Source organism: Manis javanica, chromosome 10 (assembly GCF_040802235.1).
Source record: "Manis javanica isolate MJ-LG chromosome 10, MJ_LKY, whole genome shotgun sequence".
NCBI classification, from domain to species: Eukaryota; Metazoa; Chordata; class Mammalia; order Pholidota; family Manidae; genus Manis; species Manis javanica.
Window position 1 is genome coordinate 22,672,308 of NC_133165.1, and position 27,594 is coordinate 22,699,901.

A 27,594-nucleotide genomic window follows, 5' to 3' on the forward strand; every position below is an offset into this window, starting at 1 on the left:
GCTGAACACATCTGGAAGGTAGGCCCGTGGAAAAGCATTTGTGTATATTTGTGTATATTGTCATGCACAGAACCAAGCAGATCTGTTTTGAATTGCAACTTTGGAATTCACTCTGTCAGTAGCTTTGTGTAGACCTGAGCATATGGTGGAATTGACTTTGAATGCTAGGAGTGTGCATCCAGTTTGATTTTATCTGCAATATCTTTAGGGAAACCACTGAAGGGGGTTGCACTGACAAATATAATAGCTAATATTTACTCAGTCCTCTGTAGGTATCAGGCATGAGATAAACATTTATATGCAATGTCTGATTTAATTCTCACCACAATTATATAAGGTGGATATTACTATCCATTATCTCTATTAATGAGAAAATGTAGGTTTAGAAGGTTATGTAACTTTCCTGAATGCATAAACCTGTTGAATGATATTATCACAACTAAGGTCAAGTTCTCTGTGAACTTAGAGTCCAAGTTCTTCCTCAAGGTGTATGCATGACCTTGAGAAACATTTAAACAAAGTCTAGGATTCTGCAAAGAAATAGATCTAAAATTGATTTTAAAAAAGAAAGATGAGACATGCAATTCAGTTAACTTAATTTGCCAGAATGTATTATTTTAAAAATGTTTTCTGTTGTGCTCTCCCACATTGGAAAGTCATCTTTGGTGAGAATTAAGAATCCTGAGTCACAGAGTGCAAATCCAACCTGGGAAAATGCTCTGCAAATATAAGCTTCTGTTTTCAAATGGGACCTCATCTCACAGTGGGTGGTTCAGCATGAAACATCACATTTTTCAGAATTCTCACACTCAGTCTATTATTAAATAATCCCAATGGTAACTTCAATATCTCAACTCTATAGCTGAGTATCTCAAGAATAGCTTGTTATAAAAAAATTAAAGTTAAAGAAATGCTTTTAAAACATTTCAAGTTAAATATGGAGTCCATGTTTAAGCATGCCACTGAGTATAGTCATACTTAGGAATTCAATATATATTGACTAGAAATATTTTTTTTATATTTGCAAAATGACCTACTCAATAAAATGTTGAAATTATCTAAATAATATGTGCATGTGAAACTATAGGAGAGTATTTATAGTACCTTAATAGAGATGGTATCTTCCACAGGAAGAAAAAATTAGGAAATGATAATAGTTTTATATTTAAAACTTCTGTATAATGCCAAGCTATAAAACAGTAAAAGATAAGTAGCATGCAGAGAAAGAAGGAAATGAACAAACAATTATACCCATAATATTGTTAGAAAAAGCGTAAAACCTAAATGTGATTTATTCCCACCAGGAGGTCTAAACATTGTAACAATAAGGTATTAACAAAGGGCCCTGTGGTGGAAAATATGCCAGGATCCTGTTCAGGCTGAGAGAGGGGTTTGGGGGGGATTGGTAAGGACCTGGCTATACCTGTTTGAGTGTTTTAAACTTATCAATGAAATTAAGACAAATGTAAGAGAAGGCCCAGTGTGGATATAATTGGCTTAGGTGACGTCCGGGAAAGAATGTGAGCTCTGTAGTACTCAGCCAATGAGGACACAGGGGAGGGACTCGCATACTAAGAAATAAATTACTTGGAGCCAGCAGCCTCAGGTGTGCATGCCCACCAGACACCTGATCTTGCAAGACCGTCATTAAAGCCTCGCTCAGCTGTTCTCTTTGTCTCGTGTCCACTTACTGAGTTTGGACCAGTGAGTGCTTCTGTACAATTATAAGAAAAAAAGATTAAGCCCAGATAAAAAAGAAGTAGTGACAGAATCCAATGAAAACAGTTTGGAATCAGTTTGAGAACTTTTTAAAACACACATACACACACACACACACAGTAGGACTTTACTTCAGGTAATATGAAAATCAATTAATCTGCTGTGAAATGATATTTTTACAGTATTGAATTTCCAATCCAATGTATATTTTACTGAAAAATATTTTGTATGCATTAAAATCAACAATTTACATTAGTTGAAGACCAGTTTTGATGATTAAAAATGACCCTTTGATATTTGGTCTCCTGTTTCCCAACCCAGTCCATTTTGTAGTTTTTTAATCCTTTCGTTTTTGAAGTTAATAAATGATCAGTAGACATAGAAAAGGGAGAAAGAAGTGGTCACTTAAAAAATTATAGTTTGAACTTTTAAACTTTTCCTCTCTGGTGGATGGGCTGTTTCCTCTCTGGATCCAATTTCAAAACAGAAATGGCTATTGCAATTCTAAAGTATTAACAAAACAATAAACACTGTGCTTATTTTTTCCCCTGCATTTTTAACACAACAATTTGAGCAGATAGTAGGGAAGTTGCTCTTTCCAGGTCAACTTAGTAAGAGGTCAGGCAGAACTTCTTTATCAAAGCATAAAAGCACAAAGAAAGAAATGAAAATGTGTTTCTTTTATTTTTTATTGTATGTTTTAATACTTTTGCACACACTATGTGTGTGTGTGTGTTTGGTATGAGGTGAGGTGGAACTCTGACTTGATTTTGTTTTTGACACTATTCAGTATATAGTATATCTTTTTTCCCAGTGGTTTTAAAGATCATGCTTATGGTAAGCAAGATTTGTAAATATACATAAAATCTATTTCAAGCTTGGAATGTGGGGGGGTGGGTATTTTAAGGTGTTACAATGACTGAGGTGTGTGCCATTAGCATTTACTAAGTGAAGGCCAGAGAGGTTAACATATTAACAAAGAATTTTAACCAAAATGTCAGCAATACCTCTATTTGAGAAATACTGCACCAGGAAAATCAAAAATAAAACAAAGCAGAACCCAAAAAAATATCAGGTGAAAAACTTTAGAAAGAGTTGGTCAAATTCAACTTATGGAAAATATATTTGACTTGGAATTCTTTTACACATATAGACTAATTTAGATTAGAGGAATGATTAAGGAGAATTAAGAAATTAAGATTGAAGCTGATAACCCAGAAAAAACAGTTCTCATTTATTTCATATCTTCAGAAAAGTTTTCTTTCTTTCTTCTGCTTATGTTCAATTCATCCTTGCTAGTACATCCTTGCTAGATTATGCATAGGAACTTTACAGGTTTTCCTACCACTGTGTATGGAATTTGTCTTTTATTTTACATGATACTTTCTATTACATATTTCCACTGTATTTTCTAGTAGTTTTATCTTGTGTATATGAATGAGGAAGCCATCAGTTTTTTTATTGTTGTGGATGTATTCAATCATTTTTTTAGGTCTATTTCATTAGGTATAAGTTTAAAATTTTTTGTTTTATTAATTCTCTTACTTTTTGAGATAGACAATCATTTTCTTGTTAGATTCATATTTTTCTGCCACTCAAATATCTTATATGTGTATCACTTCATATGATTACATTACCTGGGAACCCAAGCAATAGCCATAGTGCCATCTTGCTTCTCATTTTAGTGGGAGGGCCACTAATATTTTATTAAGTATTTATTAGCTCAGTTCCTATTAGATATGCTTAACTAAATTTTCTTTCTATTCCCAACATATTAACTATTTATATAAAGAAACTTCAATTCACAAGTGTATCAGCTCAAAAAAAACCCAAAATATTTATTTACTTGTTATGACTTAATTGCTAAATATAAGATGAAAAGTGGGAGGGACTTAATTGTCCACATCATTCCAATGGCATTTTTAAATTAATTACAGTTACAATTTCCCAAATGCTCTTTTCTCTTTGTATTTACATTCTAGTATTTTCTTCTTCAAATTCGAAGTGATTCTGATGATGCTCCTACCTCAATACTTCTACTACTTAACTAACTACCCATAAGATGCATCCTATGTGTTGGATTCAGCTCTGAGTGTTCCGTGTATATTACTCATTTTTCCCTCGTGGCGTTCTCAGGAGGTAGCCATTACATTTGCCTTCATTATAGAAATAATGAGCAAGTCATAGGAAGGATACATGACTTTCTCAGCATCATACAACTAATTGACCATAATGGAAGATATCGGATGAAGATGGCACATTAATCAATTATCTCTTAATACCACTTTCCACGTAATCTCAAATGAAACCTGCGTCACACCCTTGTGTATTACAGACAGAGATGAACTTTTGTTTTTCTTGTATTTGTGTATTTGTTGTGGTTTCTTTCTCATGCTTACCAATGATCTGTATTTAGATTTATGCCCTTTGGATATGTTGACTCATTTTCTGGTGTGTGCGGCCGTGGTAATTTCCAGCAGCAGATCCGTGGTACCTATGGGGCATCCAGACAACTTCATCTATCCAGTATAATTTTGGTTGTCGTTCTTCCTACGAAGCTTCTGTGGTTTTCTGCCCATTTTCCTAGTTGGTCTTCCATCCTGCCAGCTAATTCTGTGAGTTATCCAACATTATTTCAGCAAATATATATTTTTCTTTTATTAGCTTAATCTGTTTTTGCTGCTCACAACTGAGATCCCTATCTGAGAAATTACCAAGGAATGGGGTGCATTAGATACCTGCAAGGGGATGTGGAGACCATCAATTGTTTATCTGGCATAGCTAGGTCAGAAACCAGTCAAAATCTTGCTTAAATGCCAAGATGGGAATTGAGCAGCAGTGAAAAAGCTAATCAAATCATTGCCTGTGGTCACCTGGCATCAAGCGCTTATTGCAGGCTTTACTTTTGGGAATTGAGTTGCTCCTACCACAGAACAGTAGGATGTACATGAGGAATTTATGGACTTAGAAAAGGAGCAGCTGCTTGGAACATCAATGGGCAGCTTAAAGAAAGTGAATGACAAGTTAAAATCCTTGAATTCTAGGCTCATAGCACTCTCTCAAATCCAGGGAGTTTCTAGGATCAAGATAGAAGAATCTCTTATCTTTGTTGCTGCAGGGACTGAGCCGGGTGAAAAACACAATGTGGTCTTAGAGATAGTAAAATTAGACTGTCAGTTGAATTCAGAACTTTTCTTTCTCTCTTATGTGAAAATGAGAGAAACGGGAGGATAAGTGTTTGTTAGCACTCTAAACACTAATTCCCTCTGATAGTCCATTGACACTAAAGAACATGAAGAAACTTCTTCATACCTCTCTCTGGAGACACCTAAAGCCAATTCCCAGGATATGGGATTCCTGGGGAAGTGAGGTGCCCAACTCTTCGGAGAATGCCTATCAGCAGGACTTAGGTGTATACTGATCCATCATGCCTATTGGGAGGATTCTCTTTATGACCTACAAGACCTCTTTTGGAGCACATGGAGCAAAATAATGCCACAGGAAGTACTTTTTTTCTAATGCTAGTATATCCAGTAGAGTTTGACAGTTGTTTCACATTGCTTCAAGAAAAGATCTGCCAGGATTTATGGAGAGTGACTCTTGGTTTTCCTAGAGAATAAGGAATCTCAAAGGAACTGAACTGGGGGATTAATGACAATGATTTTGGGGAAGGCAGAGTCAGGAGAGAATTTCTTGAAACGGGCTCAGAACATAAATAATGTCTATGCTACGTTTAACTCAAAGGACATTTCCACTCACAATAATTAGGTGGACCAGAGAAGCTGATCTCTCAATGTTTATCTCCCTTCCACAGCAAATTCAGAACTTACTTAGGGAACAAAGCAGCTATGGTGATAAAGTTAGATGCTATGCACGAGTGCAACAACACAGGATGCCCCTTACCAGCGTATGAGAATGTTTTTCATAAAGTTGTAAATCTGTACCCATAATATTGTACCATTCATTTGGGTGTTGGTTGATTTCTTTTTTTTTCTTTTTTTAGTACTTTTATCATAGAGAGTACCTGTAATGTGGATTATATACCTTTTCTGGGTTTGGATTTAGATTTGATTTCTTCATCCACCATACTTCAATCTTCATTGTCATAAATATCTTAGACAATTGAATGTCTTATTCAACATTGATATCCCTCATAATTTCTTCCATGCAAGGAACTCAATTTCCCATGAAAGAAGCAAAACATTGTGATAATGCCCTTAGGTTGCTTTAGTCTTGTCACACACCTTATTGGAGAATCAATTATGGCACCAGATCATAGGGTGCTACCTACGATTCAAAACACTGACCAATATATGTTACTACTCCTTGCATAGCTGATATGCTGGGTCCCAAACCTAAGGAACAAAACTGGAATTAGCACCTCTCCCAGATAGACCAAATCAGTCAGTCACATTTTTTTTCCTTCCAGCCCTGAAATCATGAGGGTGCTGCTAGTTTAGAAATTAGTAATAACTGAAGGAGAAGTGTTCTACCAGGGAATTCAGCTATGGTTACTTGGAAGTAAACAATGTCATCTAGACAAATTAAAGTCTTATGACAATGAATGAACAGGTAAAAAAAGAGGAGATGTTTACTCTATTGGATGAGGTAATAGATCCTGAAAATCAGGAAAGAAGAGTTAGTGATGTATCAAGGAGAATGGGTACCCAACTGGTCCCTGGAGAATTTTTATGCAATCATGTCTCATTGTGAAAGACGGAGACAGGCCCTGCAACACTCAGAATTCCTTGGAATGAACAGTTGAGTACCCTACTAGCTAAAGAACTCCATAACAGCTGATACCAAAGGAAATATGGAATGTGTAGAGAAAAAATAGAAGTCATATTTGTCTATATATATATATATATATATATATAAAACTCTGTGACCATTGTGAAAATAAAGACTATCACCCCAATGACTATCTTATCTTGATGCACACACATGCACATGTTCACTGCAAATTGGATTATTTGAAATATGGGCACATAATCTATTTCTCTTTTCATTTCTTTTCCTTTCAGTCACTCCTGTGACAGGAATAAGTGATGGTTCAGTTTGTATTTTCAGATGTGCTGTTGTGAATATCAAGACTGGCTCCAAGAAATCTAGAACCAGAATATATATATTCCTTAAGGATTCTGGCCTTGGAGCTAAATGACTGGAGAGACTTAAGAATTTTCCCCTTTTGAGATACTGTTGAAAAATGTTGTTATAAAAGAAAGTTGCATTGTGTTAGACAGGAGGCTTATTTTTTCTTCTGTCATAAAAGATTTTATGTGAATGTTAGATTGCCAAAGGGACAATTTCCAGTGGATATATGTTGGGATCATGAAACAAATGATTAACTTTTTTGGGAAGAAACTTTCCATTATGGGGATCTTGGAAGGAGCCAGGGTTCAAGATCAAAAAAATAGGGTCAAATACCCTTTTTCTTTCCTTAGGTATCTAGAATAAGGCAACTGACTTAGGTTCCACCAATGGGAGGCTGTATTTTTAATGTTTAATTTTGGAGAAGCAATACAAATAAGAAGGATTTGTCAAAAATTGATTAACCAAAGTTCTTTCCATGGCAGCAGTGCCCAGGGACAGCAGGTCTAGTACAGAGGTGTGCAGGGGTAGCAGAGCCTGTGGTACCTGCGTTCGAACCAGCAAACTCCTCTGGTGGAACTTACCTGTGATTCCTGATGCTTGACCTTCCTATTTGCCAAAATATGCTTCTCCAGGTTTGACTGAACACCGATCTCAACATCGCCCCCAATGGGGCGCTCTCTGACCGTACATGGCTAACTTCAATTCCACTCCAAAAGCATCATATTATTAATCTATCATGGTATTTCTTGTATTACATTACAATTGCTTTCTATATCCCATTAACTGCCCTATTAGAAATAGGACGAAAACTTTCCTGTGGTTACGACAGTCTCATTTCTCACAGGGCTGGTATAAAGCTGAGATTCTACAACCGTGTTTCTAGGAAAGGAATGCAGTTGATTTTTCTGGCCATTTACTAGGCCAGTTACTATATTGTTGCCTCTCAGCTCAAACTCTCTCTTCTAGATTCCATTCCGTGGTGCTAGAGCTGGAAATATGCAAATCATAGTTTTGCTTTGTCAGCTGCCTCTCTGTGAATCTTGGCCAATAGAACGCGGTCGAAGGAGCTGTCAGGGTGGCGCAGGAGGAGGGACCTGCTACATCTTGTCTGCTTGCTCTTGTCCCTATCAGCATCACCCTGGTTTCCTCTGACTTCGTCCTCCTGGCAACAGGAGATTGTTTCAGTAAAATATGATGGAGTTTTCAGTCTTTCAACAATTGCAGAACCAGCCTCGATGCACTCTTGCAGAAACTCAAGCCCCGGCTGCTGTTGCTCAGTATCCCTCTTCAGATGGCTGTATCCCAGTCCCATGAGGTTTCTTCACCAAGCTGAGAGACACTAGCATAGGTCAAGTTATGAGGGGTCAGTTTCCTGGGGATCTAGCAGGCAGACCTCTTTCTCTGAGGTCTAAGTTTCAGCTCCATGCAGCTTCTCCTCCAACTTTGCACCATTGCACCACTAGCCCTATAATAGTAGCTGCAGCCTGCAGAAATTCCTCCCATAATAATTTAACTCTTGCTTTTGCCTTTTTAATTATTCAATATCTAATTAATGATTTTTATGTAACACAGTTTCTATTAAAATGATCCATTTAACTTTGTCTAGTGACAGGACCCTGACTGAAATGAACTCCTTCCCAGGGTAGTAGATGTGAAAGTGTCCCCAGTGGTACCCTGAAGTCCTGTTTGGGACTATTTAAATTCCAACTAGCTCTGAAAAGGGCCTCTTTCTGATTGTGTTTCTGCATATGATGCACTGATTCAGAGAGTAGAGAAATCTGGGTGCTGAAGTCAATTTGAATTGTATTTTCAGCATTCACAATCAACAAATATAATGAAGATGGTCATGTTTACTTTCTTTGTTTTTACATTGTTTGAATAATTTACAAGAAGAATCATGTATCAATCAAGGTCCTGAAGAAAACAGATTCCATATTCAAATTGGGTATTCGAGATGAATTAATAAAAGGACTATTTACAAAAGCTAGGGTTGTGTATGGGGAAGCCAGTAGGGATAATGCAGCTCCCAGACTGAGTTGCATGGAAAGGCCTATTACCATCCTTAGTCCTGAAAGAACTAAAGCCATAGAGAGATCTGTCAGCAAGAGTCGGCTGTTAGGAGCAGTGACCTTTGGCTGAGGTACCAGTCTACCTGCAGAGATGGTGCTAGGGGAGTATATTCCCCTAGCTACCTCTGATCTCCTGCCAGGGATCCCCATTAGCCAGGGATCCCCATCAGCAGAGCTCAACAGGAAACTGGAGGGGTAGGGATTGCTGGAAGTGGTTCAGAGGGGTAAGTTTCCTGGGGATCTAGCAAGCAGAGAAGGGGGATCTGGAGGAGTAACTGGGGCATATCCTGCACAAAAAGGTTAACTGCAAATGTAATTAAAATGTTTTCAATAACAGTAAAACATGTTCAGGAAGTTCTTTTGAATAAATGAAGAAAGTATATTGAGGGCAGAGAGGGGGTGGCGTGGGGAGAGGAGCACAGTCGCAGCGCGGTTCTGGAGGCACAGAAGTGAAATATCAGGGAAACGCTGCCACTTCGCAACATGAGAGGCATTGGAAACATAAGCATTTTAAGTAAGATTTGTATTTTTAACAATGAATACAGATTCTTAACAAACTTCCATTTGATTCTGGAAAGCATTTGGTGCTAAGTAGCATAAAGGAACACTGAAACAGTTTGACAGATACCTACACACTCTTATAACATGTGTATATATATATGTATGCTTTAACATTTCAAAATATAATATGTGATAAGTTGTAGAGCATTTATAATTAATTAAGCTGTTTTCACAGCCCTCTGGAAGAATATTTTTCCAGGATAGCTGACTGCGTAATGCTGTGCATGATTTATTTATAGACTACTAATGAAGACATATCTAATCATCATAATTAATTGGTATTTTTGTGCTTTTGGGCCTCATCACAAAATCTTTCATATGCTGGCTTAAAGTAAACCTGGCTACAGGGCAAACATTTAGGACAAGCCCTGCTTGTTTTTTCTAATACACAACTCCATAGTATTAATTTATTTATTCCATGTTCCTAACTGTTGCTATTCAATGCCCATTTGGTTAATCCAGCTTTTAAAAAGATTTTCTTGAATACATCAACAAAAAGAAACCAGAGGAATGATATTTGGCATAGGAAAATGAAAAACTTGAGGTTTTTATATTATTTATTGTCAGGTAGTCATACTGTTTATAAGAATCTCAATTATCTTGAAGTCTAAGCAGATTTTGAAGGAGCTTCAGAATGGTAGAATCAAAGAATATTTTTTTCCCTTCAAATTTCCTCATTACTTTCCATTTTTCTTTTATTGATGTTAAAAATAATTCCAACTCGTGATAAAACAGATTAAGACTGCATTTGTTTTATGTATCTTATTATAGTTACTGGGAGTTTTGGAGGAAGACTATCAGAGTACTTTCTTTCATATTTGCATGCTGAAATAGTAGGAAATTATACAAGATGGATATGGTCAGGTTTAGGATGTGATTATATTTGTAGAATTAGGCTGGTCCTTACTCTCCATTCATAGGCAGACCCCTGTGGAGGGCCTCTCCTGGAAGATCACAACATGATCTATGTTCTCTTTGAGTAGCTTCCCCAGAGGGGGAGAAAAGCAGAGTAGAGCCACATTGGTGTAGCTGTTCTTTCCCAAATTTACAGATTCCTTAAATCACTCCATCTGCCAAGGATTGAATGTATAGAGTTAGAGAGAGGACTGGTGTTATGCTAATTGATGTCCTTCCAAAGGAACGTTGGTGATAAAGATTTGGTTCTGTTAAAAAGAAACAAAGAAAAACAGTATTTTGTATTTCTCAAATGCTTTTTAGTTTAAATTATCCTTTGAATATTTTATGATTAAAATATTCTAAGTATTTCATCTTTTATGTCTGCTGGTAATCAAGCAATTCCTAACATAGTTACTCTTTGCAAAGGAGAGCATAAACACTTGGTTATTAAGATTCTTTCCCTGTGCTGTCACCCCAGGTAAAGTGTGTGGTAGAGGGAATTAACAATATTGTGGGCCTAACCGAGCACACATTGTGACCAGAGGATGAGCAGGCAAGATATCATGCTAGTGTGGTCTTCCATGATGAATCAGTTTCCTCTGAAGTAGTCAGGTGGTGACCTTAGAAGGCTGGGTGATTTGGTGTGGACATGGCAGCAAGCAGCCACGGCATCCCAGTGGTTTCCAGAATATCAGTGTATTTTTTCAGGATATTCTGAGACAAGACACCATTCAGGATATTCAGAACTTTCCTTTACCCACTCTGTAATGGCAATGGGTAATCTTAATTATCTAGGTGCTGTGGTAAAAACTGAGGCCTGAGCTGTGCCAGCCCGATCATGCTCAGCTGTGTGTGGGGGGGTGGGGGTGCTGCAGTCAGCAGACATCCCCAGCAGTCAGCTCTTTTGGATGTGTGTTAATTCCAGAGAGCTACTTTGACCTTCCCAGAGCATCCCCCATCTAGAGGCAAAGTGAGATGAGGGCAAAAGGCTGGGCGATTTGGCCTAAGGCAGGTCAGCCCTGATGCGCAACTTGGGCCCAGACTTGGTGAGCCCTGCATCACAGTCTGACTTTTTTCCTCTCCCCTGTGGTGTCAATTCCTAATAAACATCTTGAATCCCAAACTCAGCTTCAGTGTTTGCTTTAGACAACCAAATCTTTCAGAGGTGTCCATTCTTTTTATTAATATGAGCACGTTTTTCTCATAGTGAGATAAGGATTAAAATAAATTATAAGGCAAGATCAAATGTAGTGATGATAGTAAACAAAATATTCTATTTCCTTTTATATATTTAGCTTTTATTTAGGACTTATCTAAGTTTTTGAACATTTGTGGAGAAAATTGAAGTTCCTAACCCTGATCCTAACCCTTTACCTGAACCTAAACTATTTGATGATGTAACTGGCCTACTGCTAGGCTAATGCTTCTGCACCATTGGCAATGAGCTATTATTGACTGAGTCACTATATAAAGAGCTCTTCCCATTGCTCTGGGTGAAGGCAGAGATGGAGGAGGATTACAGACCTGCAGACTGTTGGATGCAGATGTGATTCTAGTGCTTGTTCTATCACTGGGAGAATAAAGCCTGGTAATAAACACTTTTACACCAAGAATGTTCTATTGTCATTCCTCAGTCTCACTGAATCTATAGTGAACTTGACAAGAGCCAAAATCCTCAGGCAAGACAACTGGCATAGCTGGCAGGACTCATTGTAGACTGAAGAAAAGAACAGGCTGCCCTTGTGGGAGGGGTACTTTGGCAGCTGCCCCTGTGGATAGGGAAACATTTGAGTGACCCCAGAGGGCATGTGGTCTGAGGTGGCTTGTGTTCTAGAGGGCTGGGACCCACCCTAGTCCTGGGCACAGGTAGAGGTGACACCTGAGGCAGTAGAGGTAGCCCATGGCATGATAAGGAGATCCTTTGAGAAACAGAGTGCATGTGAGGCAGCGGGAACCATGGTTGGTTATTGCTCATAGTATTAAAAAAGTCTACAGTGTGCTCCTGCAAGAGACGTGAGAAATGGCAGCACAAGAACATGAGCTGTTATGTACTGTGCATTTGTTGAAGAATGAAATGGCATTGATACAAGAGAAGCCAACACAAGAACACAAACTATGAGGTACTGTGGAGGAAGTAAAAGATTTGTTAGAAAATGAAGTGGTGGTAAAGGCCATGAAGGAGAAGGATGTACCTCTGTGAAGAGCACAAGAGGCTGTGTAAGAATGTGAGCTGCAAGGTACTGTTGTAGATCTTGCTAATGCCTTCTTTCCATTGACATAGAACAGGAAAGTGAGGAACAATTTGCCTTTACATGGGAAGGATGGCAATGGACTCTCACTGTCCTTCCACAGAGGTACCTCCCTAGTCCCTCCACCTCTCATGGACTTGTAGCCCAGGACTTACCAGCATGGGGGAAAATGCTAGTGCTGTGGTGGTACCATTCTATTGATATCATGCTCACATCTGATTCTCTAGCAGATTTAGAAGGGGCAGCTCCTATACTGCTAACATCTATAGTAGAAAGGATGGGCTGTGAACAGCACGAAGGTTCAGGGACCGGGTTTGTCAGTCAGATTTTTTGGGGTCGTCTGGTCTGGTAAAAGTAAAGTTAAATAGGAGCAGTGATACATGAAGTCCAGGCTTTTCCTATCCCTACAACTGTGGCATTGTTACAGGAGTTTTTGGGACTTTTAGGCTGCTGGAGAATGTTCATCATGTATTTAGCATAAATTCTGAAGCTCTTATGCCATTTGGTACTAAAGGGTGTCGGGAGGTGGAACTGGGATGAGACATGTACATCTGCCTTTACTACAGCAAAATGGGCAGTCAAGCCCATGTAGGCTTTCAGTGTGATAAACCCATCAAGGCCCTGTGAGCTGGATGTTCATGTAAATAAAGATGTAAATAAAGATGGTTATGGCTGAGGTCTCTGGCAGTGGCTTGAATGTATGCACCAACCTATTAGATTCTGGTCACAACTCTGGAAACAAGCAGAAGTATGGTACACATTAGTAGAAAAATAATTGACTGCCAGGAATCACGCCTTTCTGGCTATTTCTGGCTACAGAACCCATCACTAGAATCGATCTGATAAAGTTAATAACCACCTATCCTACTGCAGGTTGGGTACAAGACTGTACCCAAAAGCCATGGAGTGGCATGGCACAGATGCCTATCCTGGCCAAGTGGGGTACATACCTACACTAGCATAGTGCCCTCTCTAGTAGTTCCTTGAGTGAAGAACTCCAATATTTATTAGGACCAATGACATATACTAGTGAAAAGCATGAAGAAGTTACTTTAAAGCCATTACTAGCAGAGAGTCCTTATCAGGGGAGAAGAGCCCCTATACCCGAAGATGCGTGGTACACAGATGGCTCCAGCCTTGGGCAGCACCTGAAATGGAGGGCTATAACTTTCTCTCCTAAGACTGAGATAATATAGATGGAAGGTGATGAGGAAGAGCAGTCACTGGGAAAATTTACAGGCAGTGTGGCTTGTGATCGGCCAGGAGCCCTCCCCTGTAGTTGTCTGCACTGACAGCTGGGCCGTCTATGGGGGCTTGACCCTGTGGCTACTGACATGGCACCATGCCAACTGGTTGGTTGGTCACTGACCCCTTTGGAGGCAAGAATTGTGGCAAGACTTATGGGTCTCTGGTCAGAGTGAGACTGTTACCATGTATCATGTGACTGGCCTTTGGTATCCCCAGGGAATGATAAAGCAGACACTTTGGCCCAAGTGCACTGGCTAGAAGGAAATCCTGCCTCTCATGTGGTTGAATGGTTACATCATCATTTGTTGCATGGGGGGAGGAAAACAATTTGGGCTGTAGCCAATTGGTGGGGCTTGCTGTTTACCTTTGAAGAAGTCAGCAGAGCCTAGCAAGAGTTCATTATGTGCTCTAAAGGGGACTTACACCACATTTCACAGTAACATGGGACTATAGCTAAGGGGCTGATATCCCTTGTCAAGTGGCAGTCAGACAATATTGGGCCTCTGCCTGTGTTAGAAGGATACCAGTATGCTAGGACTTGTGTGGACATAGCTACTGGACTTCTGGTTGCTTTTTCTATGTGTTGTGCAGGCCAACAGATGACCAAAAGAGGCCTGGAGCATCTCTTTGCAGCCTATGGTTGACCACAGCTAATTGAGAGTGATCAAGGTACGTACTTTACTGGACATGCACTACAAGAATGCCTCCTTTTACAACTGCACATACAAACAAGGAGGATTTGTTGAAACTGAGGTTTGGCCACCAGAATAATATCTTGCTGTCTGTACCAACTAAACCCTGGAGACTCCATTGAGTGGGCATGGCCTTGGACATTTTGACACTTGGATCAGAGATGGCTGGCCCTTCTAACAGCTTGGGGACAAGGCCTGGAAGCCGGCCCCTAATGTATTCCTGGAGCAACAGCAGAGTGGCCTCCAAAGATCACAGTAGTTTATCCTAAATGGCCAGAATGTAGGAGCATCTTCCCAGGGAGTTTTGTTTTATCATATGGTCAGTGCATGCCCCTCCAGTAGCACTATATATGGACCCCTAAGTGACCCCCACAGGGAGAGGGGTAAAGGTTCAGTATGATAGACCTGAATGGGTTCCCCTTCCTGCCACAGTCCTATCACAGGACCACTCTCTTGCATGCATCCTACCTAATGGACAAGATTTGCCTATATTGGTGTCATTAAAACATGTATCTTATCACCCTTAAGATCTTTGTGGATTGGGCACATACCCTAGCAAAAACTGCTACCTGCTGGGTGCATGGAGCTCCCTATCAGTTCCACTACTAAGGGTGAGTCATGAACTCATCTGAGGAGAACTGGTTCTGAATACAGCTGGAATGACCTCCTCAGGCTTGAGGATTATAATAATTTTTGTTACCTGTATAAAAATTTTATTGTATAATAATTTTTGTTATTATCTCTGTGTTGTTGCTATCCTCTGTTGCTGTGTGGAATCTGGTTACATTGCTCCAGCTTTTTCTCCCAGGGACCTTTGTGGAAGATTGACAGCATGTAGATTGTGAGGCGAGAGTCCTGGGTGGGTGGAGGGTGGGGAAAATGGAAGTTCCCTATGGTCAGTATCCTCACCCAAACCTAAACTACTTGGTGATGTAACTGGCCTGCTGCTGGTTCCTGCTTCCTCACCCATAGGCAATAAGCTATTACTGACTGAGTCACTATGTAAAGAGCTCTGCCCAGTGCTCTGCCCAGAGGTCCAGATGGAGGAGGGTGACAGACCTGCAGAATGTTGGATGCACAAGTGATTCTAGTGCTCAACCTACTGCTGTGAGAATAAAGTCAGAGAATACAGCCAGGTGATAAACCCTTTTACCCCAAGAATGTTCCATTGTCAGTCCTCAGTCTCAGTGAATCCGTAGTGAACTTGCCCAGGGCCAAAACCCTCAGGTACGACAACATTCTTTTGCTTTTTAACTAAAAACACTGTTTCTTCTTCTGCAAAGTCTAGTGCATCTTCTGCATACTAACTTCTACTGAATTTTCTGGAAAGAATAACTTTCCTAATTAAATGAGAAAATCGACTAATTTTATTTTTATGATTCTTTTGTGTTTGTGTATTTAACCCAAGCCCTTATTGACTCAATGTTTCTTAGTTACTTCTACAAAAATTTTAATACTTACATCAATCCTATGGAAGGCCTCCTGAGGAACCACTAGAAGGACAAAAGATAAAGTGACTAGGACATCAACAGGAAGAAACCAGACAAAAGGAGAGACAGATCAACATAAGTGGCATGAAATTAATCTCATATAATTGCACAAAAATTCAAGTCTTAGGAAAATTTGGGTAAAAGGGAGCCTATCTCTAAACTAATATATTTGTGAAGATGTGAATTATGTAACTATTTGTATTAGTCTGCTTGGGCTGCTGTAACAAAATACCATAGATTGTATAGATTAAACAACAGACATTTATTTCTCACAGTGTTGGAGGCTGGGAAGTCCAAGAGCAGCATGCCGGCACATTTGACTCCCAGCGGGGGCCCTTCTCCTGGTTCATGGATGGCCTCTCTGCATCTTCATATGGCAGAGAGAGAGTGTGATCTCCCTTGCTGCTCTTACAAAGCCACTAATCTCATGTGTGGGCCCACCCTTAGGAGCCCATTTAACCCTAATTCCTTCCTAAAGGTCTCGTTTCCAAAATACTACTACACTGAAGGTGAGGGCTTCAACCTATGAATTTTGTAGGGACACAATTCAGTCCATAGCACTATTCACAAAGAAACATTTTGACATGAGCAGAAAAATTAGTCTTCCAGATTGTGAAGAAACATTTTGATTCTGGCACACATTGTCATGAGAAACCTGAACTGAAATTAAAGAGACCAGGGACTGAGTTCCAATCACAGGGTTGAATGCCTGTGGGACTTGGCACAAGTTAGGAAATGTCTGTGACTTTCATTTTCTTTGGGAGTATGCTGGGTTACCAAAAGATTTTTCCACAGGGTGGTTGTGTATTTCTAAATTAGACAAGGAATATGCTGTGTCAAAGCAAAATGTAAAACTAAAGGTAAGATATCATTAAAATGCTTTCTTCATTTCAGAAATTGACATGATATATGAACTAAGTTTTTAAAGCAGTTAAGAGAATGAGAAAGTGTTTAGAGAAAATGAGCAACTTGGAGAAAAGAAGAGTTAGTATGTAAGAAAGATGTTTTGGGAACTATATTTGAAGCTCCCAACCACTAACGATCTTAACATTTATATGCTCTTTATTGGATATTATTCTTCCTAGGAAGTTATATTTCCTTTCTTTAAAATAGAATCTGAGATTTTAAACTGTGCTTTTTGCATTCAATTGCTCTAACCACTTAAAGAGTGTTGGATGGTTTCCTAAGAAGTGCTGTCAAACTGATGGGTAATTTGTTAAAGAAAGAAAACAAAACATGAGGAAAAAAAAAAAAACTGTGAGTTTGGGAAGAGAGACATGGCACCTTAAGAGACCCTTGTGATGGTCTTAGAGCACTGGGTTAATCATTACTTCTCAGAAGTTAATGGTGAGAGCTATCAGCTCAAACTTGTGAGTGAGTGAGGAAAAGGAACACAAATAAACTCAATAGTAATTTGTTTTACAACTATGAGAAAACACTGTTTCCCTAGAATGTAGCCATTGTTACAAGTAGATAGATAACCTTCAGGGACTGTGCCTAGTCAGCATCAGACATTGGTAGTGAGTGTGCCACAACACAGTCTTGATGAGCATTACAAAGCAGATACTTTCTAAATGAACACTTCACCCGATTGTTATTAAATACAGGCACACATTTTCTCTTTCCCTCCACCTTCCTTTACTTGCTAAAGATTTGTCATCCATCTTTAAAAATTATACAGAAGACACAAAAGGCCTTTACAGCTTAAATAATAAAGTGTGCATGGGAGATGCAACTTTAGCACAGAAGGAAGCCCTGCTGTGTTTTATGCCACATTTATTTATCCCAACTATAAAAGCAGAAATGATCCCCAACGTAGTCTGACAGATAATGGTTGAGATTGCAAAAACTGTGACTAATTGGGTTTACCCAGTTTGGTTAGGCTAATTGAATATCAAGGCAGAATCTCCCCCAGATAGATTTTATAGTTTATTACATTTATAAAATCATAAAATGGTATGTCATCCTCAATTTTCAAAAATAATGATATTGTTTTTGAAACTGTCAGAACATATTTTCTGACTGTGTATTACATAAACAGGTAAGCAATCCAATATGGTGACCTAAATGTTCCCAGTTTAGTCATTACAAGACTTGGGGGTTCTCCTGTTTGCAAACAGTGAATCATGTGCGTCTTATAACATGTATTCTTATGGTGAGGAATCCATTGTGACAGCATGCTAAATGCTGGAGATATTTGTTGTATAAAAGGTCTCAGGAGCTTAACTTCATCATGAGGGTTATACATTGTACAGACTTTGATGAAAGTAATATGTTTTCTTCCTCCCAAGATATGAGGAATAATTTAAATTTAATTTGAGAATTCCAAACTTTTGTTTTCCAGGTTTTCCAAGTTCTTCTTTTCTTCTCCAAGTTAACAATTAATGAATTTTAAGCAAAACTTCAATCTGGTGGATAAACTGGTTTGGGCTTTTGACTTAATGGATTGATCAGTTTGAAAATTGTCAGTTAATTTGTTTGTGTCCACCTCCTCTTTCCCACCCCTGGCCCCTGATTGAGCTGTTTATCTGAGTGACCTATTAGCCTCATTTTGTATTAGCATAGTCCTGGTGAAGAAGTTTATCGAACATATTTGCACTTTGATAAAGCATTTGTTACTAGGAGGGGACCATAAGAATACTTATCATAGGTTTGATATGTATTAGTCAATAAAATGAGTTACTCATTGAAATGTAACCGGATGTCATGGTAGATGGAGGGCAAGCTCCAAAGAGAAAGTAGAGATTTTTCTCTGCTGGTGAGAAAAGATGCATCCACATTTAGTGCCATGCACGTTGTAAGATTCTGCGAAGCAGGCAGCTGGGTGAAATCCTGAATCACCTCTCACACAGCTGCTTCACTTGCTGTACGAGCAGGGCTATGCTGATTAAGCCATGAGTTTTTGAAAAGGTTTTCTTTGTTTCTCTTTGTTCTTTTTTGGCCATCTGTAAATCATGGAAGAGCAGGAATGGGTGGCTTTCTACCCTCAGCACCAGGTCACAAATCAAAATATTTCTCCCCCACATATAATTTTACCCTGGCCCAACTATTATCCATCCTTCAATTGTAGTCTGCATTTATTTTTAAATCTTTCAACATATCTTCTGCCTAAAGTGATTTTATTCCAATATTCATTCATCAAAAATTATCAGTGACCACCTTTTCATTGAAACTTTTGCTTATCACTTGTTCTCATATACTTAGGAATTCTTAGAATGGTTTGCCTATATGACTGTTATGCAATTTTTCATACATAACCTGCCATTGCTTTTTGTAGTTAAAAATATGTGCATAAATTCTATGATAGTCCCTGATACAACAAGTGCAGCTTAATTCAGCTCCCCATGAGGGGGGGTTGGACTTACTCTCTTCTAGTGAATAGAGTCTGGCAGACATAACAGTGTGTCACTTGCAAGAATAAGTTACAGAGACCTGTGGTTCTCTTCCAGGATGTTATTTCTCATTCTTTCTTGAGTCACTCACTCTGGGGGAAAAGAGTGTCGTGAGAACACCCAGGCAACCTTCTTCAGAGAGGCCCACATAGTGCGGGACTGAGAACTGCCAATATCAGTGAGCTTGGGGAGGAACTCTTCCCACGGAACCCTGAGATGTGACTCCAGCCCCAGCTAATAGCCTGGCTGAAACTTCACGGGAGACTCTGAGGCAGAACCACCCAGCTAAGCCACCTGGATTCCCAACCCTCAGAAACTGTGAGAGAGTAAATAAATGTTTGTTGTTTTATCTGCCAAATCTGAGGTAATTTGCTTTGCATCAGTAGATAGCTAATTCAGTTATATCTCCCTTACTTTCTCGTTTACTAAATTATGAACTGTTAGAGACAAGAAACACCTACTATTGATATTCTATTTTTAGTCACTATAATATATACCTGTGACTATAAACAGTAAGATCTCAAAAGCTTCACCCAATAAAAGTTTATTTTTTACTGACATCAAATGTAAGAGGGGGTATCTTTCCTCCAAGCGGTGACTCGGGTGTTTCGGCTCCTGATACCTTTTGTCTCCACTGTTTCCTAGTCACCTCAGAGATGGCTGTTTCGGTCCCTGCACCCGGACAGCTGAGGAATAGAAAGAGAGAGCTGGAAGAGGCACCCTGGCCGTTTAATGTTTTGGAATGGAAGAAATCCATTTCACTTTCATTCACACTTCATTCCATTGAGAACTCAAATCACATGGATCTATCTAGTGACACAGGAGACCAAAAAAGATAGTGTTTTTTTTTTGGTGTTATTCCCAGGAAGAAGAGAACCAATCCTAGAGAAAATGAGTGGTGTCTGTCACAAGTTCCTAAACTTGACAACCTTTAATTCAGTGCTCTGCAAAACAAGTGCTCTAAAGTATCTGTTGAATGAATGGGTGAGTAAATTAATGACTTATCATAGAATAAAATACTATTTTAAAATTAATTGTGTAAATATTACATTCGATATGAATTCAAGCCAAATCATTGTTGAACATTTGCGATGTGACACACACCATTTTATGTGTTACGGATGCAGCAGTGATCCACACAGAGAAAACCTAATTCTTACATTCTAGTTAGTAGAGATAAAATAAAAAAAATAAGTGAAAAAGAATTTCCAATACTTAAGAGAATGACTGAGGAAGGGAAGGTGGAAGGCGAACCTCAGCAAGGCCTCCAGGAGAGGGTAATATTAGAATAGAAACCTGAACATGACAAACTAGCTCTACAAAGATCCAGGGGAGAGCATTCCAGGTTGAAGAAATAGAAAGAGCAAACGTCTAGAGGAAGGATTTTCTTCCTTAGCTGGCAGACAGAAAAGGATGTCAGATGCTATCTTGCCTGAGGGTTTCAGCCCTGGGCAAATTCACTATGGATTCAGTGAGACCAAGGAATGACAATGGAATATCCTTGTGGTAAAAGGGCTTATACCCAGCTTTATTCTCCCAGCATGGGTCGAGCATTAGAATCACCTCTGCATCCAATAGTCTGCAGGTCTGTAATCCACCTCCATCTGTGCCTCCGCCCAGAGCCCTGGGCCGAGCGCTTTATTTAGTGACTCAGTCAATAATAGCTTAATCCCTATGGGCGTGGAAGCAGTAGTCTAGCGGTAGGACAATGACATTGTCAAGTAGTTTTAGGTTCCTGTAAGGATTCTGGCCATAGGAACTTGAGTTTTCCCCAGAGATACATAGGTAGCCACCAGTTAAAGTAGTATTTTGTAGGCAGTAACAAAGAGGTTTGAATTCATTGGAAAGTTTTAAGCGGAAAGAACATAATTTGATAAAGAAAATTGGATTTTTACTGTCTTAGGCTGGGTTCCCAAGAAGCAAAGCATGAGACCCTTAGGAGTCTCAGGAGAATGGCAGTGAGCGAAGTAAGAATGTGGTCTCAGTGGACCCTATAGCTTCAGTGTGACCCCACGGGGGCGCTCTGGGCATACATTGCACGAGAGTTACTTCCTGAGTTCGGGGGCCGGGCTTTCTTACCCTACCTGTCAATCACTGGCCCTTTCCTGTCATGGACTGTAAGAGGGTAGAGCCTCTGGGAAGGCAATTCCCCTTTATTGTCCATCAGTTCTCCAGAGGATAATAGGGTCAGCTCATATTGTTATCAGCCAATCTTCACAACAGCTGGAAAAGGAGAAGGACATGTGTCAGCAAGGAAATCTGCAGTGATCACAGTGGCCGAGGGGAGAACTGATGGTGGTGGTGGTGGACCAGGCAGGTGGACAGAAAGAAAACCAGTTAGCCCACTGCTGGATATCACAGGTGAGGTGCGAGAGAGGATTAAACTGGCATTGAACTGAGAAAAGCAGAGCTGAAGAAAAGCAGAGATTTAGGATATATTTTGGAAGGAGATTAATGAGATTAACTGTAGGAATTGAGAGAATATGGGGATCAAGGATGACTTATCTTAGGTTTTGTATGTAAGACTAGATACTGCCATTTACAGAGAACATTTATGGAGGAATGTGTAAGAAATATCGTACATCTTTCCAATATACCCCAGGATAATTTTTTTTTCAGAAATGCTTCATTTAAATGGATCAGAGGCAGAGAACCAGGTAGAAAGAGTTCAAGGGAAGGAAGAAAAAGAAAAGAAGGGGTGCGTAGGGCAGAAAGGGAAGGGGCAATTAAATAGGTAATAAGATGGGAAACACTAGATAAGAGAAAGAGAAATGTGTTTGACAGGAAAGGAAATTAGTGTAAAGGGGTTAAGAAAGAGAGAAAAGTGAAGGATAGCTGTGGGGCACTGGTTCTCAGTGTGTGATCTGAGGGCCCCTTTAGAACCCTGAGGCCTTTTCGGGGGTCGTCAGAATTTTTCTTTGTCCCACTCCGTATCTATTTAAGGTCAGAGTTTATTCCTAATCTTCAACCAAACAACATATTGCAACAGATTGAACACAGAAGCAGGTATGAGAAGCCAGTTATTTTCTATCCATCAGGCACTTAAAGAGATTTGTGAAAATGAAAAGCAAATGTCATTCATAATTTTTTGGAAAAAACATAGTTGTTTTTTTATAAAATGTTTATTTCAATATGTAGTTTGTTTTGGTTATTTTTGAAACAATATTTAAAAACTTTTTCCATTATTATTTTCTATTATGGAAAATATTCATAGATAACAACCCTCCTTAACAGAAGCTCTCTGAGGTCCTCACTAATTTTTAAGAAGAAAAAGAGGTCAAGTAACCAAAAAGTTTGAGAACCGCTGCTGTAAATATAACAGGTTTTTGTGACAAATAGCAATTAATATGCTCTTCTATGGAGCTGTTGTTCACTTGGAAAAAATATGTTATTATTTGGTTAGATACTAATCGTATTTCAGGGGTTCCATTCTGAAACAAATATCCAAAGTTGCCAAATAAAAAATAAAATACTCAAGTGTGAGCAACATGCCCCGCAGTTATGTCAAAACAAAGCCTACTTACTAAATGCAGTCATGTCAATATAGGAATGCACCCCAATATAACATAGCATTCTGTTTCTCTCTCCAATTTTCTGTTTCTTTCTAGTCTATTCCAGTGTTCTGTAATTGATAATGGTAAGGATTTTGTAGTGTAAATTTCGTGGAGGATTCAGACATCCAAAAATTCATTAGTGATCCAAGGAATGTTCTCAACCAAAGACTTGCTTTTGGAAAGTATTAAACTCATTTAAGACATCCTAAGAAGAGATTTCAACATAATTATAACATATGGAAAATATATATGGACAAAGGTAAACATGACTCTTCAACCTCCTGGCCCCTTATCATTTTCTCTTTATTGCCCTTTAGATTTCTTTTCCACTGTATCATCCTCTGTATTTTCCAGGTCTAATTCTGTAGACATCCTTCTGGCTCCAGTCATCTCAGCCCTCAGGCAAAGTCTTCACTGATGTCATTGGCAACCCCGTGCCCACGCTCAGCCCATCTTCGGCTGCCCCTCTCAGAATGCATCTCATCTGTGCAGCCAAGAAAGTTCCAGTGAGAAGGCAGCCCAGGCCATGGAAGACACCATAGTGAATAATTTGGTTTGCACACCTACTTAATAATTTTTTAAGGCAGCTAGAAATTTTCAAAAATCACACAATTGTGAGTTATTTTTGAAATCTCCTGTGATTGGAATTCATTTGCAGTATAGTCCTTGTTGCTCTTCAGACCACCTTTTTTTTTCTCCCCATTTAATGTTTTAATATGGACTTCCATGCTTTGGAATTAGAAGTGGAGAAAATTAGAAGTAGAGAAATCCGAGATTTTTCCTCCAGGTCAACTCTTAAATATCTTATAATAGTTCCTTTTTTTTTGGTTAAAATATTCTCTATTCATTCTATGAAGTATAATTTTTAAAGAATTAAAGGAAAGAAAGCAAATTCAAAATAAGGGTAGAGTCTGAAAAAAAAAGCATGGGCATAGATGTTGCCATAATGTAATATAGAAACAGTGGATGTAACAGGTTATTGAAAAAAAATACCTGCCATTTTGGTGCTTTAAAAGGAGGTTCTATGAAGTAAATTCGTTTTTTGTACAACAGATACTGTGGTAAATTTTGACAAGAAATATTCTCATGGATGTGACAGGGAATATTAATTGTGTGACCATTATCACCATGATCCCTGAAAAATAAAAGCAGTATATAATGCATGAAGATACGTAGTGTCAAAAACATGTCATTGATTCAGATTTGCAAAAGCAGGCAGTTCCTCTTCTATTGTACTAACGGAAGTGTTAGATTTCATCTAGTGCAGATGTGCAATGTAAGTGCATAATTAACTTCTCTGAGATCTGTAATCATGGATTGTTTCTAGTTTTTAAACTCAGTCTGTTTATCAGAAGATGCTTTTTTACATACAATTTTAAGCCACAAGGACTGATTTTTTTTCCAGATTCCTTGATATATAATTGACTTATAATATTGAGTAAGTTTAAGGTGTACAATGTGTACACCTTGATACACAAAAAGTGTTGTGAAGTGATTAACTCAAAAAGTAATGGCCTCACATAGTTATTATTATTTTTTCCTGTGATGAGAACATTAAAGTTCTATTCTCACGGCAACTTCAAGTAGAAAATACGGTATTGTTAATTAGATCCCACTTACTCATCTTGTAAATGAAAATTTGAACCTTTGACCAACATCTTCCCATTTCTCTCACCCCTCAACCCCCACCCCAGCTCCCTGCAACCACTAATCTACTCTCTATTTCTATGAGTTCAACTTTTCTGAATATGATTTTTTAATCTGGCAAAAGATTATTTAGAGATTAGAGATAGATTTGTTTGAAAATTTCTTAGACTTTTTGATGTTTTAATATGTTTAAATACTTCTGATTTACTTTATTTTAGATATAAACATTAATTTGGAAAATCAATTATATGGAAGAAATATCAGACTTACTAAAAGTTATTCTTAATACAGGATAGGTACATAAGTTTCCATAATAATATTCAATGTAAAATTGCTAGGTTAGAGATTTTTTAATCTATATAACATTATTTTATTATAAATAATGCCTTATCTTAGCAAAATATATTTAAAAATATATTAAATTTCCTCCAGATATCTTCTTTGCTTTATTAGTATTCATAACATATTCTTTTTTCCCCATTTATTTCAGGTCTCATTATATTTAAATCATCATAAATCCTCAATTAGTGAAAAATTTCATTCCAAAGGTTTTACTGAATTTTTTAAAAGTATTGGTCTATTTTACTTTAGAAATTAAACTGTAAACTGTTTTACTACACGATAAAGAGAGCTAACAAAGTTAGAACAGTCTACTCAGTAATTTTAAAATAAATTTATATTCATGTCCTCATTCCCACTCTGGAATGTAGTTACATCTCCCTGTTTCTCAGGCGCAGCCCCACTCTGCCCACTGAGGAAATGTAGAAATAGACGCTCAACTAGGTGAAGGAACTTCATGCCAAAAATCACACATGCTCAAAATCACACAGCTATTCTGTCTTCAAAATCTGCTTTATGGTGAAACAAATTGGATTTCTTCTTGATTTGGGAAATTTAGTGAGAAAATAGATAATTCATTTCATTGTAGATGTAGGATAGAGACCCTTGGAGCCTAGAGGCCATTCATTTTTCTCTGCCACATGGTCCTCTGCACAGCGTGGGAATTTGATTTCTTCAACCTAAGAGCATCTGTTGCTGCTACTTATCTTTTACCTCTATGTCATCATTTAAATGCCCCCCCTCCCCTGATTAGGTCCGACCCACCCAAGATAAACTTTCTGTTTAAACACAAATTCAACTGAATAGAACCCTTATTTATATCTGAAAATTCCCTTTATCTTTTTCACAGAAAGTAACCTAATTACTAGAGTGATCTTGGAGTATTTGTAGGTCTCACCCATGATTTAAGGGAAGGGTTATAAAATGGAGTCCTGCTACAATTTCATCACAGTTAATATTGTGGGTTGTCTTCTCCTTACCTATCTCAGCTGTTTCCCTGATGTAGCAGTCATACAGTTTAGGGACACTACTTGTCTCCTAGTGTAAGCCCTGATTAGAATAAGCAAATGCCTTTTAAACATTTTTAATGTTATAATAAATGCATAAACATGTTGCACTGCAATCTATTGCAGGTAGAGACACACATATTAAATGTCTAAACCAAAACATTATTATTTTTGTATTATTTTGTATTATTATCACTGTAGTATTTTCTATTCTGTACTAGTTTAGTCTAATTTATTCCACTCCACAGTTAAATGTTAGTTGTACTTCAACAAATTGATATCAGAAACTAATTCATGTGTTACCATGTGAAGTGGAAGAACCCTGGAATAAGCCAATCATGTGACTCTATTCCCTTTCTAGAGACTGTTGTAACAAAGCTAAACATTTTACCCCTCGAAACAAAAGCAGACTAAAAGTTCAGAGGGAATGAGTCCTCCACTAGGATAATTAGTGCGGAAATTGGGGCATATAAAAGCAAAGAAATCAGCCAGAATCTGAAATAAATGAGAAGGTGTGTAAAAACATTTGCAAATATAATGGAACACACGTTACAAATTATTTTGTTATCTCACTATAGATGCCCTGATGGTGTCCCTATTCATTCTATACATTGCTCTCGACTGAGTAAAAGGAATATTGTGCCTAAAGCCTCATGTCATTTCATTTGTTTTATACCACCATGGTTAGGAATATAATGGGAGACTTGGAGGCTGGTGTCATAGTTCTATGTGCACAATGGCAGTACCAGTTGTCTGAATTCAGATTTAGAGTATCAAATTTGTGTGCCATGTGAAGACTAATTGTACAAATGTCAATCTTTTTTTGGTTCATTAAATTATGATACTTAATTAACATCAATGTCAGTGAAAAAAAAAATCTAAAGCTTTCCTAAAAGCTGTTCATATTCAAATATATGTTGATTGATAGAAGCCTATTGTTTCCTAGTGCCTAGTAATGCTTTTCACTGCATATATTACCTGGAGGCTTCACCAAACACGGAGAGAGTTGGAACTCTAATGAAAAAATCAGTCCCCATTTTTAGATGGAAAGCCCAATTTTATGAGCAGAACTAGTGACTCTCCCTATCCATCTATTGAGCATGAATCTACAACTTGATTGATTTTGACACATTCTTTACCAGCCAGTTATTGGTCACAGAATCCCATGAATAAAAATAAGAATCCATTTGTTGGTTGGCATATCAGAACATGTTAGGAAAGCATGTTTTCAATTTATGAAGTATCATATTGACTTCATTGCTAGGTAAAAAGGAATAATAATAAAAACACAACTATATGATTTATTAGTTTAAATAGACTTAGCCGGTATAACTTAAATTAACTCTATAAAATACTTAGCAATTGATGACTAAATAATTAAAACAATTAGGCCAGGAATAGGGCTAGACTTTAAAGAAATCTTACTGTTATCAAGTAAGAGTGTTAATGGAAGGATGAATCTAGTCACATCTTTCTTGAGCCTTATTATTGGTTACATAAAATGCATTATTTCTATGACATTTGTAAGTAAAAGTATGATTCTATGTTCTTTTGCAGAATAGGAAGAAACATGACATGATGAAATATACTGAACAATGCAGATGGTGGATATCTGTGACAAATATTTCAATGCATA

The 27,594-nt window shown here is 38.2% G+C and overlaps 1 long non-coding RNA gene across 1 annotated transcript; it reads left to right on the forward strand.

Annotated features, from left to right (window-relative positions):
• LOC140844001 (uncharacterized) lies at positions 1-23,948 on the forward strand. The gene is made up of 4 exons (XR_012122037.1): positions 1-18; positions 20,277-20,395; positions 23,020-23,224; positions 23,320-23,948. It is a non-coding gene; the product is annotated as an uncharacterized lncRNA (long non-coding RNA).
• The last annotated feature ends 3,646 nt before the right edge of the window (positions 23,949-27,594 follow it).